Source organism: Hyaena hyaena, unplaced genomic scaffold, assembly GCF_003009895.1.
Source record: "Hyaena hyaena isolate Hyena2069 unplaced genomic scaffold, ASM300989v1 scaffold_1, whole genome shotgun sequence".
In the NCBI taxonomy this organism is placed as follows: Eukaryota; Metazoa; Chordata; class Mammalia; order Carnivora; family Hyaenidae; genus Hyaena; species Hyaena hyaena.
The window spans coordinates 9,064,794-9,075,273 of record NW_024080633.1 but is presented as its reverse complement, the minus strand read 5'-3'; the positions used below and the strand labels follow the sequence as shown (position 1 = coordinate 9,075,273).

The 10,480-nt window shown below is 54.9% G+C and overlaps 1 long non-coding RNA gene across 1 annotated transcript; it reads left to right on the top strand.

Moving 5' to 3' along the window:
- The first annotated feature begins 5,037 nt into the window (after window positions 1-5,037).
- On the top strand, window positions 5,038-8,674 carry LOC120228867. The gene is made up of 4 exons (XR_005527614.1): window positions 5,038-5,168; window positions 5,727-5,836; window positions 6,101-6,296; window positions 8,003-8,674. It is a non-coding gene; the product is annotated as an uncharacterized LOC120228867 (long non-coding RNA).
- Window positions 8,675-10,480: the final 1,806 nt, after the last annotated feature.

Below are 10,480 nucleotides of genomic sequence, written 5' to 3'. Positions count from 1 at the left end.
GAAACAGATAAAAATATTGCTAGCTCGGGGGAGAGGCAAACACAGTCTTCCTCTTATAAAAAGAAAGGGGAATCACCCAAGTTATAGGAAAAAGTTCTTTGACTGTTATCACAATCGTTTGGCTGAGAACCTGGAGGGCAAGGGCTCACTGGGCAAGAGGAGAAGTGTATTTTGTGCAGGTCCTGGTCTGTCCAGCTGGGCCCGGGCTGCCCCCCCCCGCCCCCCACGGGGGCCAGCCCCGTCCTGGGCCATCCCTGGTTTTTCGCTGGTGGACGGGCAAGGTCCAGGACCCACTGGCCGCCGTTTGGACACAATTCTGTTTGCACCACGTTTCTGGGCCTGGGGTTTTCCATCTGTGAGTTCCCTTCCGAGGCTGCAGGGTTGTTCACTTTACTTTTCGTTTGTTTGTGGTGGTGGCTATTTTTAGTCCTGCGGCTCCATCAGGGGCCTGGAGCTCGGGGGAGAGGGACCGAATGCGAGGAGGCTGGGCCTGTCCCACCGCCCGCCGGGACGGGCTGGTTTTCATCCTCACAACCCGAGATTCCTAAAACAGCCAAACAGCAGAGCCCCCGGGGCCACCCAACTCTGGCCCCAGCTTGCGTCTACGGGCAGGGGCGTGCGGTTTGGGTTTTGTCTCCCCTGTGTGCCCACGTGCAGGGCTAGGCTGCGCTGTGAGTAGTGAGCGTGCTCATTGCATCGCTGCTGACGATGGTGAAGAAGACAGAGGCGGTGTAGAGAGACATGGGGCATTCTACCCGCAGGGCAGGGTGGCCGGGGCTCTGGCCGGGGCAGATGGTCCAGCTTGCACCACAGCTGCCGTGAGGCCCGGGGACACCCCCAGCACAAACCTGGAGCCCCTGTCCTGGGCGCCCAGAGGAAGGCCAGCAGGAACAGCAGGGGGCCCTTCCTGAGGGGCCCGACTCTGGCCCCCAGCGAGGCTTACGGGTGTCTGAGGCTCTGCGCTGCCGTGACCATGGGACCCCATCGTCACCAGGTACTTGGGAGAGGGGTGTGGGTCCGGAGAAGAAGGCCATCTATTTGGCTCTGACTTATATTTCTTTTTCCTTTGCAATTTTCCCTTCTTTATTACCGAAGCACTGAGAACACGGAACATTCTGGAAGGAAAAAGAGTTCTCGGTAATCTTACCACCAAGACAGTATCACTGAGGCAGGGTTAGGCATTTTGGTGTATTTCTTCCCAGACTCTGTGTAAGCATCAAGCTATTTTACACAATTAAAAAAAATTTTTTTAATGTTTATTTATTCTTAGGTGGGGGGTGGGAAGAGACAGAGAGAGAGGGAGACACAGGATCGGAAGCAGGCTCCAGGCTCCGAGCTGTCAGCACAGAGCCCAACGCGGGGCCAGAACCTGCGAGATCATGACCTGGGCTGAAGTCAGATGCTTAACTGATTGAGCCCCACAGGCGCCCCAATTTTACACAAGTTTGCACACATTTTATACTGCAAGCACTGTCTTCTCACTTCCCCAGTGAAGAGACCACATGCAGTTGGGGTGAAAGCCCTGTGGGGTCCCGGGGGGCCAGGCAGTGGAGGGGAGGGGAGGGATTCGAGGCTCCAGGGCAGGAGTGTTTCTCGCTGAGGACATGTGCCACACAAGCCCCAGAGCCCAGGTGTTAGTTATGATCCCGTTTTACAGACAAAAAAGCTGATGCGGTGCCAGGCCAGGCAGCGCCCCATGTGGGTGGGAGAACAGGGGTGTTTGCCCCTGCGGCCTGTGTGCACCCCCCCCTTTCTTGCACGGCTGCTCAGCGGCTGTACTGGGCATTTCCTGCTCTCTTGTGTGGGGGGCTGTGGCCTCTGGGGTGGCCTGTTCCGGGCTCTGTGGGGGAGGGCAGCCCTGGGAGACCCTTCCCAGGCCAGGCCCCCACCCGGCGCCCATGCGGGAGAGCAGCTCATGGGCTGCGGGCCGCAGGGCCCACCTGTGTCCACCTCCTCTGCCTCCAGCCCTTGTCCGTGGCTCCTGCTCCTGAGTCAGTTCCGGTGGGGACACGGCTGCTTGTCACCTCAACTCTGGGTTCCCTAGCAGGAGGCGGCCCCACAGCGGCCGGCTGACAGGAGGCAGGCGGAGATGGCCCCTGGGTCAGCCCTTAGCACCAGCGCAGCGACTGTGAGGCCGTCTTCTGACCTGTGACGCAGGCAGGGCCTGGCGGACATGCCTGTGAGCATCAGCTCTGACGTTTAGTACCTGATTATGGTTGGTACCAGCTGAGCTCACTTTTCAGTGCCAACCATTGGTTAAGAAGCGCCCCAAAAAACGTCTGCAGCTCAGTCTAGAAAATCACCCTGAGGAAGGTTGGGGATGGACAGACTGACAGACCAGGTGCCTGGGCTCCCTTCTGCCCGTCCTGGCTGAGGATGAATATTAACCAAGCTCTTTTTGGAGAGCACATCTCTTCTGCCCCCCCCCCCAGCTCCTGGGGGTGGGTGTAATTTTAAGAGTGGGGGGGCCACCAGATGCCTGGAAAGTGGCTGCCCCGTCTGGGCCGGGGGAGGGGTGTGTGCAGGAAACAGGCTGCGATTCACACTGCTGGGTCCTCCGAGCTCCCTTCCTCGGGACGTCAGAAACGACGCGTTCCCCACGCTGGAGGTCAGATGGCTCACGGGACTACACAGATGGAAGCCGGCGGCAGTCGTATTCCAGGTCCCCCTCTGTGCATGGTACTCGAGACCCCGGGACCCCCATAAAAACCTCCCACAGACGAGTCAAGGCCGGAACCTGAGTTTGTCCCGTCTAGCCTGATGGTATCCTCGTGGCTGCAGGAGCACTGGGAGGGGGGATTGGGCCGCGTGGTCACTGTGGCTGAGGCCACAGATACCAGCCTCCTCGAGCACGCCGGGTGGACGGCCAGCCCGTTTCCCTTCTGTCTCCCTCACCAGGGACAGGATCCATCCTTCAGCAGAGGCGGGTGGTGAGGCCCCGTGGAGGCGGGAGGCTGCCCAGGCCAACCACCCCCTTGGAGTCCACACCTCTGTGCCAGGTTTGTGGACTCGTGAGCGGCCTCGGCGGGCAGGGCCGGGATCCTCCCGCTAATCCCGGTTGACAGGCTGACATCCGCTGTACACTGGCTGCAGCCAACTGCAAGCGGAAAGCAGGATTGGGGTTTATTTACGGTGATCCCGTCACTGCACTCTGTGCGGTGGGACGTTGGTGTAAAAATAAAAAATAAATGGCAACACGGTTGAAGTTAGCCTGGCCCTGACCCAGCCCAAGGGGGCCCCGAGCGGGATGTCGAGATTGCTGTGCATTGGTGGGATTTTTTTGTTTTGTTTTGAATTTTTCTGCTTTCTGAAAATCCTGTCCCAGGAAATACCAAACAGGAAGAGAGCAGGCGAAGGAAAATTCCTTCTGTCACTTCAGCAATGATAGACTTCTGGTTGTAGAGTCGTTCTAGGCTTGCAGAGAAACCGCGCGGAAAGCCGGGGTCCCCATCTCCGTCCTGCCCCCACCCCAGCTTTCTGGGTTCCCGACGCGGCACGTGGGCACGGCACCATCAGGGAAAGCCTGTACTTTACGTGAGGGTCACTCCTGGCGGTGGACATCCTGGGGGTTTTGTCAAATGTATGATGTCACATATGCGCCAGCGCAGGGTCATACAGAAGAGTCTGCGCTAAAACCCCCACAGCGATGAAATGTTAGAGGGACTTTTAGAGAAAAAGGCTGTCCTCACTAACAGGACCAGAAAAGCCAGCAGGGGCCAGAGCGTGGTCCTGGGAGGGGCGAGGAGGATGCGGGTGTGCAAATGCACACATGATGCTGGTGAACACACTTAGTTTATACTGAAAAAGAAAGGCACAAAAGGGCGCCTGGGGGCCTCAGTTGTCGGTTAAGCCTCCAACTTCAGCTCAGGTCACCATCTCACAGTTTGTGGGTTCGAGCCCCGCGTCGGGCTCTGTGCTGACAGCTCGGAGACTGGAGCTGCTTCGGATTCTGTGTGTGTGTCTCTCTCTGACCCTCCCCCACTTGTGCTCTGTCTCTTTCTCTCTCTCAAAAATAAACAAACATAAAAAAATTTTTTAAAAAGTAAGGCACGGCCTTGGGGAGCGTGTACCAGCCCACTGGGTCGGCCTCCATCTTCCTCTTGGCTTTAGGAGGGTGATTTTGGGGGGGGGTGCTGGGCTTGCTGATTCTGGTCCATGGAACATTTGCTGACAACAGGCTGCCACGTGGGTGACGGTGCCACGAGGCCTCTCTGACCTGGGAACCCGACAGGAGACCGCGTTCCCTCCTTGCGTGTCCTTGCTGACACGTATCGTCCCCGCCACGCCCGCCCTGTGTGAGCACACACCCGCCAGCAGCCTTTGCCTCTGGGACCCAGAGACCTTGTTTTCTGGGTGTTCGAGCGAAATGAGCTGGGGGGGCCTGGCCACGTCCCCTGAGCAAAGCGTGTTCTCAGGTCCCCACGGCGGTGGCCCACCGACCTGGCCCCTCGCCGCTGTGGCATGTCTTTTGGGATTGGCGGGAAGCCTGGCTTTGCGCTGCTTCTTCCTAAACTAGAGTCTCCCAGCCCCCAGTTCCCAGGTCGAGGGCCCCTGAAGGTATTTGTGGATAACGGACACCTTGTCACGTCTGCATGCGCTTGACTTATTTGCTGTAATTCTTTCTTAGATTTCTCTTCCGCGAGGTGGGTGCTCAGATTCCTGGAAGCTGATGGCATTCCTTTCCCACCCAGGGTCGGGCAGGGTCACTCTCCGGAACCCCTGTCTGCCCCAGGGAGTTCCCTCTGCCCGTTTCCCTTCTCGCGCTCCCGGGCTTTGGCGTTAGCTGAGGTGAAAAAGTTCAGATTTATAATTCGTCCCACGGAACGTGAGAACAAGGCGTCCTGGACGGCTGTGGCCCGTGGCCGGCCAGTCTGCTGAAGGCCAGCATCGGGAACGCGGGTCTGTGGGAACTGCCGTCGTCCGCCAGAATGGCTCTAAATATAGTAAACGTAGGTTAACTTCCTATGCTTCCTGCGTTTATTCTTCTAGCTGAAATTTCCCTGACTTTTCTTTTCCTTTTCATTTTATTAGGTTAATAAAACTCGGTTTTTTGAGCATTTCGCCGCCCCAGGAGGGCCATGGGCCCCTGTCCAATTCATCAAGTGCCTAATGAGCGGCCCCACAGGTCCTGGCCCATCCATTCCAGAAGCTCTCTCCGCCTTGTAAAGGTGAGGCCCACGGGCTGCACTGGGTATTTTGTCTGTTGGTTTCCCAAATTCTCCTGCCGGCCGGCCTGTCACTTCTAGGGATTTATATGAGGCCGCGCACCACGGGCACCCCCCGTCTGCAGGAGGACCCCTCCTTTGCCTGCTCCTCACACGCACCACACTCTTCATGCCATAAAGTAACGTTTCTGTAATAAAATGGAGTGGAAATGTGTCGATGCTAGCATTTTAGAACATTCCAGCACCAGGGCTGTGGGAAAGCCTTTTGTTTACATCAAGGATAGAAGCTCTGTGAGAGTCGGAGGTGAAACAGTGTAAAACAAGAAGGCTTTTAGTAAGAGGACATAGTCTGGGCTTTAAATAAATGACACAGAGAAGGTGTGCGTGTGTGTGTGTGCACAGCCCGCATGCTGTTTTTACACACGTGTTGCTGCCACCCCTGGTTTATTGTTCACGTTTCAGAGAAAGACCAGTGGAAGAGTGAATGGACACTGCCTGCGTTCCAGCCACGGGTCTGGACTCTGCCCTTCTAGAACATTCTTCCTCTTCCTCCCCCTGCAGGCTCTCTTGCCTTCGCCAGCCCGTCAGGATGCTGCCGGCTCCGGGCGAGGGGCTGGTCCGCCCCAGCGTGGTGGCCGAGCTGGGATCTGAGCGCTCGGGCTCTGGGACAGGTCAGCCTGGCAGCCTGGGGACTGGAGACCCGGCTGTGGGAGGCATGAGGGCGGGGCGGCCCCAGGGCTGTGGGGGCCTCGGCCAGAGGGCCCGACCGTGCTCCCCACGCGGACTTGTCGGTGTTTGCCCTTGGCGCCCCAGCTCCCCTTGTCGGGTTTGAGCTTCCAGTGAACGCAAGGTCTCTAATGAACTACACTCTCAAGGGCGTGCACGAGCACTAGTAAATTCCTCCTACGCCCGTAACTCTCTTCCCTCCCTCCCAGCCGCCCACCTGGAGCCCAGAAGAGGAAGGAGAACGGGAGGCTGTGCTTGCCGGGCGCGCGGCCCAGGGAAACAGAGGAGCTGTGTCAGACCACTTCTCGGGATGCCTCTGCGTTGTGTCACCCCCCGGCCCCGACACCAGCTGACGGACCTCATCCACACGGTCGGCTGGGACGTGGGGACTTCTTGTAACACCTGGTACGTGGGCAGTGGCGAGGAGGCCGTCCCTCTTCTTTGGTCTCTGTGCATTCGCGGAGGAGGGCTCAGGAGGGTCTCCAAGGTCAAGGGGAACATCCATGGGAGACGGGCATCACCGGCACCTCCATTCTCCGACGCAGGGAAGACAAACCGTGTGGCTCTTGGCAGTGGCCCCGAGTGTCCTCGTGTCCTGGAATGTGTGCCCAGCTGTGGCTCCTCCCGGTTCCTGGTGGCCGTGTGTCAGTGGCTCAGAGTCCACACGGAGGCCATCAGTGGCCGTTCTGATGGGGCTTCGAGGGAGTGGGCCTGGCTCACGCCTGCCCCTTAAAGCCTCTCAGCCGAGGGCCGGCCTTGCTCAGCTCCCCGTGGCCCGTCAAGGAGCCTAGAGCCGGGCTCTGGGGCAGCGTTTCCCACAGCGGCTGGCCTCCCCCCGCCGCCCTCTTACTGTGCACTCCCTGGGCACTCGGTGATCCGACATCCACTTGGAAGGGGTTTTGTTTTGTTTTGTTTGCCCCGCTTGATACCCTGGAATGCAGTGGCCGTTTGTCTCTCTACGGAAGGGTTTCCCGTTACCCTGTGTGCTTGGAGGGGGACCTGGGCCCAGCCGCCAAGGTGGCGCACGCGGTTCCCATCACGGGCCTACTTCTGTCTTCCCTGCCCCAGGGACGCGGCCCCGTTCGCCCCTCTCTCTGTACCGAGTCCCCCCAGCAGCGCCCCGCCCCCCGGGCTGGCCCACCTCCCCTTCTCTGAGTGAAAGGAACGTGCATGCCTGGGCCATCTGTTTGTTTAAACTCACCCCGTGCGAGTCCATGTTAAATGCAACAGAATGGAGAAAAATGTCATTCTCTGTCGGCCTCTGATCAAAGAGAGGGCTTAAAAAAAAATTCAAGATGGATTTCTGAAGGACAATGTTGTACACATTCCTTGTGTTTCCAAGCTGCGGTGTTTAGTTGATCTGGGGGGAAAATCTCCCCCCCCCCCCTTTTGATCCCAGGGAGAAAACACTCACACAAACACTGCGAGACGGGCCCTTGTCTGTAGCCTCCCCGCCTGGCTGGCGGCCGGAAGGTGCCGGCTTCTCATTTATCAACAGCACAAGAGAATTTGGAACACGACTCACTGTAGCATATGCAGACCCTTTCCTCCTCCTGCGGGAATTCAGGGCGAGGTCACTGTCGTCTGGGGGGACCTGGGACCCAGGATGCTCTCCCCGAGCCCGGAAACTCCGGGCCGGCTCGCCCCGCTGCCTCCTTCGGCCCAGCCACTAAGAGTACATTTCTCCCTCACTCCTTCAGCTGCAGGAGCAAATGCAAATAAAAAGCACTTAAAATGGTTAACATTTCCTGTCACTGAAGGCATTCGTTAGGGGTGGGGGTCGCTGAGTTTTAAGTGTATTTTCATAGGAAAACTCATTTCAGATCTGCGGCAGGAACGCGGACGACTCACACGGCGGGCCGCGGGGTTTGTCGGGAGCCCGAGCCCCGAGCCAGCCGGGTGACCCTCATGTCATGGGGGTGCAGCAGAGCAAATTCCCAGCCTCACACCGAGGCCAACCTGGGGCCCAGCTCCGGCCACAGGAAAAAATAAAATAGGCTCTTTCCCACCCCCTCTCGCCTTTACTCACTCTCTTTTCTTTTACTGGAGAAACTCCTTCCCCCCCAATTTTGGTAATTTATTTTGTTGTGTTTCCTCTATTGATTGTTTAGCTCGTGATTTTGCCAACTTCCTGGATGTTCATTTCTGGTTCTGCACAAAGAGCCACATTTCCTTTTGGAACCGGGACCGGGAGACAGACAGCAGCAGATACTGGAAATTGTGAGTACTCCCCGATCTTCCCCCAGCGGCTCTCTGACCCTGTCTGTCCGTCCGTCCGTCCGTCCTGCCTGCCTTTCTTTCTCTACCAGCTCGCTGTCTGCAGGGCTTCTCCGGGAAGCCCTCTGGCAGCCCTCGGCACCACTCTGGCTTTGGGGAAAGGAGCCGCTACAGTTTCTGCACGGACATCGATGGGGAGGGGAGGGGAGTGTGCTCACCGACTGTGGGACTCCAGTTTTCATTTTGAGGCCCCGAAAGATGGCGAAAGTAAACAGAAGGAGGCTGGCTTATTTCAGGGCGAACAGTGAGTCCCCACTGAATTGACCTAATAAAATGAATTTTAAAATTTTCATTTTCTCATTTCGTTCCAGCAGAAAATGAGCTTGCCTTTATAATGTCCAGATCTTTCAAACTCTGAGTGAGAAATTAAGTTACTAAATGTAAATACTTTAGTATATGCACACATGTGTATGTATGTATGAAATGACTGTATATATATGAAATGAAGTAATCCCTGACGGTAATGCAATAGCTAGCCTGACTTTAGGCTCCTAGGACACTTAAAAATTTTTTTATGATGTGCAATGAAGAAAAATAAGATTCAGTAAAAATGTTTCTCTTTAAAAATGGGTGCTTTGTGATACTTAATAAATTTAATTGTAATTTTTATTGAATGTAAGTTGCTTATTTTTTAAAATCTTCTGAACACCTTTGTGAAATGCTGAGAGGATTGTAAAAAAAAAAGTTAATATTCTAGGCCACAACTGACTTCTGTCCACGAAATGATTCCAGGGAGTATGGACAATTTTGAAAGGACGCAGTTCTCTGATGGAAAGAATACTCCGTGTTTAATTACCAAGAGAAAGCAATTAATGCTCAAATTTCAAGGCCAATCCAGCCATCAGTTAGGAGCAGGGAGAAGGAGAAAAACAAGCCGGTTATTTGCCTAATAAAATCCAAAACTCGACATCATTCAGATGAATAATCGGAATGTGATTATATTTATAAGGAAAAGTTACATAAACTTCAAAAATGGTAGTTGTTTTGCTTACGTGCCTGGAAAAGGGATTCAGAATAATATTTGGGTTATCCTAGTTTTGTGCGCTCGCGTTCATGAAGGCTTCTCAGGTTAAAGAACCCCAGGGCCGGTGTAAGCACGGGCGTGTGTGCGCGTGTGCATGCCCCTTCCCCTCCCGCCCAGGGGAGTATGGGGACAAAAAGGTGGGTGCCGACCGCTGGGAAAATAAACCTTCACCCCAGAAATTCATAACTCATCTAAAACTCTTAGAAATTAAACATAGCCACGTTCTCACTCTCTTTCACCTCCTCGTTACGGGGGAGGGCAAAGGGCTGGAGCGTTTTTGAAATTGCTGCAGACCAGAGGTGCGTCCAAAGGCTGTGGCCACATTCCTGTGCGTCCACCTGGAGTGTCCCGTCCTCACCCTCCTGGCTGTGAAGCTACAGCGCAGATCATCCAGCAACTGAACACGGTTTTGAAGCTTTCTAATCGGATTGCCAGATCACAAACCTCAGCCTTCTGGAGCAGGCTCCCTGCTTCCCAGCAGGTGGCGCTGTGACTTCTGGACTGGCCTGTGCGGGTGGGGGCGGGGAAGATGCCGAGATTCAGCCCGAAATCCCATCAGGTCCCCCTTCATCTCCCCTGGGGTGCATCCAGTCAGCGATAAACGTAAGAAGTAAACAGTTTTTGAGGCCTCACTTGAAACGCACCAAGCTGTCAAAGTATTTGAAGTATTTAAGCCAAATGTTAATTAGCAAATGTGTCGCCCTCCTCAAGTGGGCCGTGACGGCGCCCAGCTAGCATTCAAAGAAATATTTCCTGGGGACGTTCAAGATAAAAATGGAAGAAGCTCAGCAGCTATTTCAAGATCTGATCTCTGGCCTGTTTATGTTTTAGAGGGAAAAATACCCTTACGATACTCCTATAATAACCACAAAAAATGAGGCGTGTACAGATAGAGGATCGGAGTCTCACCTTCTCAAGAAAGGCTTTTCCATGCGTGCGGGAGCACATCCCCGGGACTGTGCATTTATTCCCTCGGCACCTGCTGAAGTGGTGCAACCCGAGTGATCTCAGGATGGCCATGTCCTCCTCTTCCACCGGGAAAGTAGCTACTTTATTTCAAAAGTCAACAAATACTTTTCCATCCCCTTCTCTTGCTAGGGAGAGTCCCGAAGCACAATGAGCACATCCTTCAACATGTTTAATGTAAAACTTGAGACAATTTTGGATGATTTTAATGTTTCAGTTCTTCACTCACAGGACAACAGGATTCCTTAATCTGTTTTAGGTAATAATTTGCCACATTGCTTTTTTAATTTGAAAAAAAAAAATAGCATGCATTTTGACACTA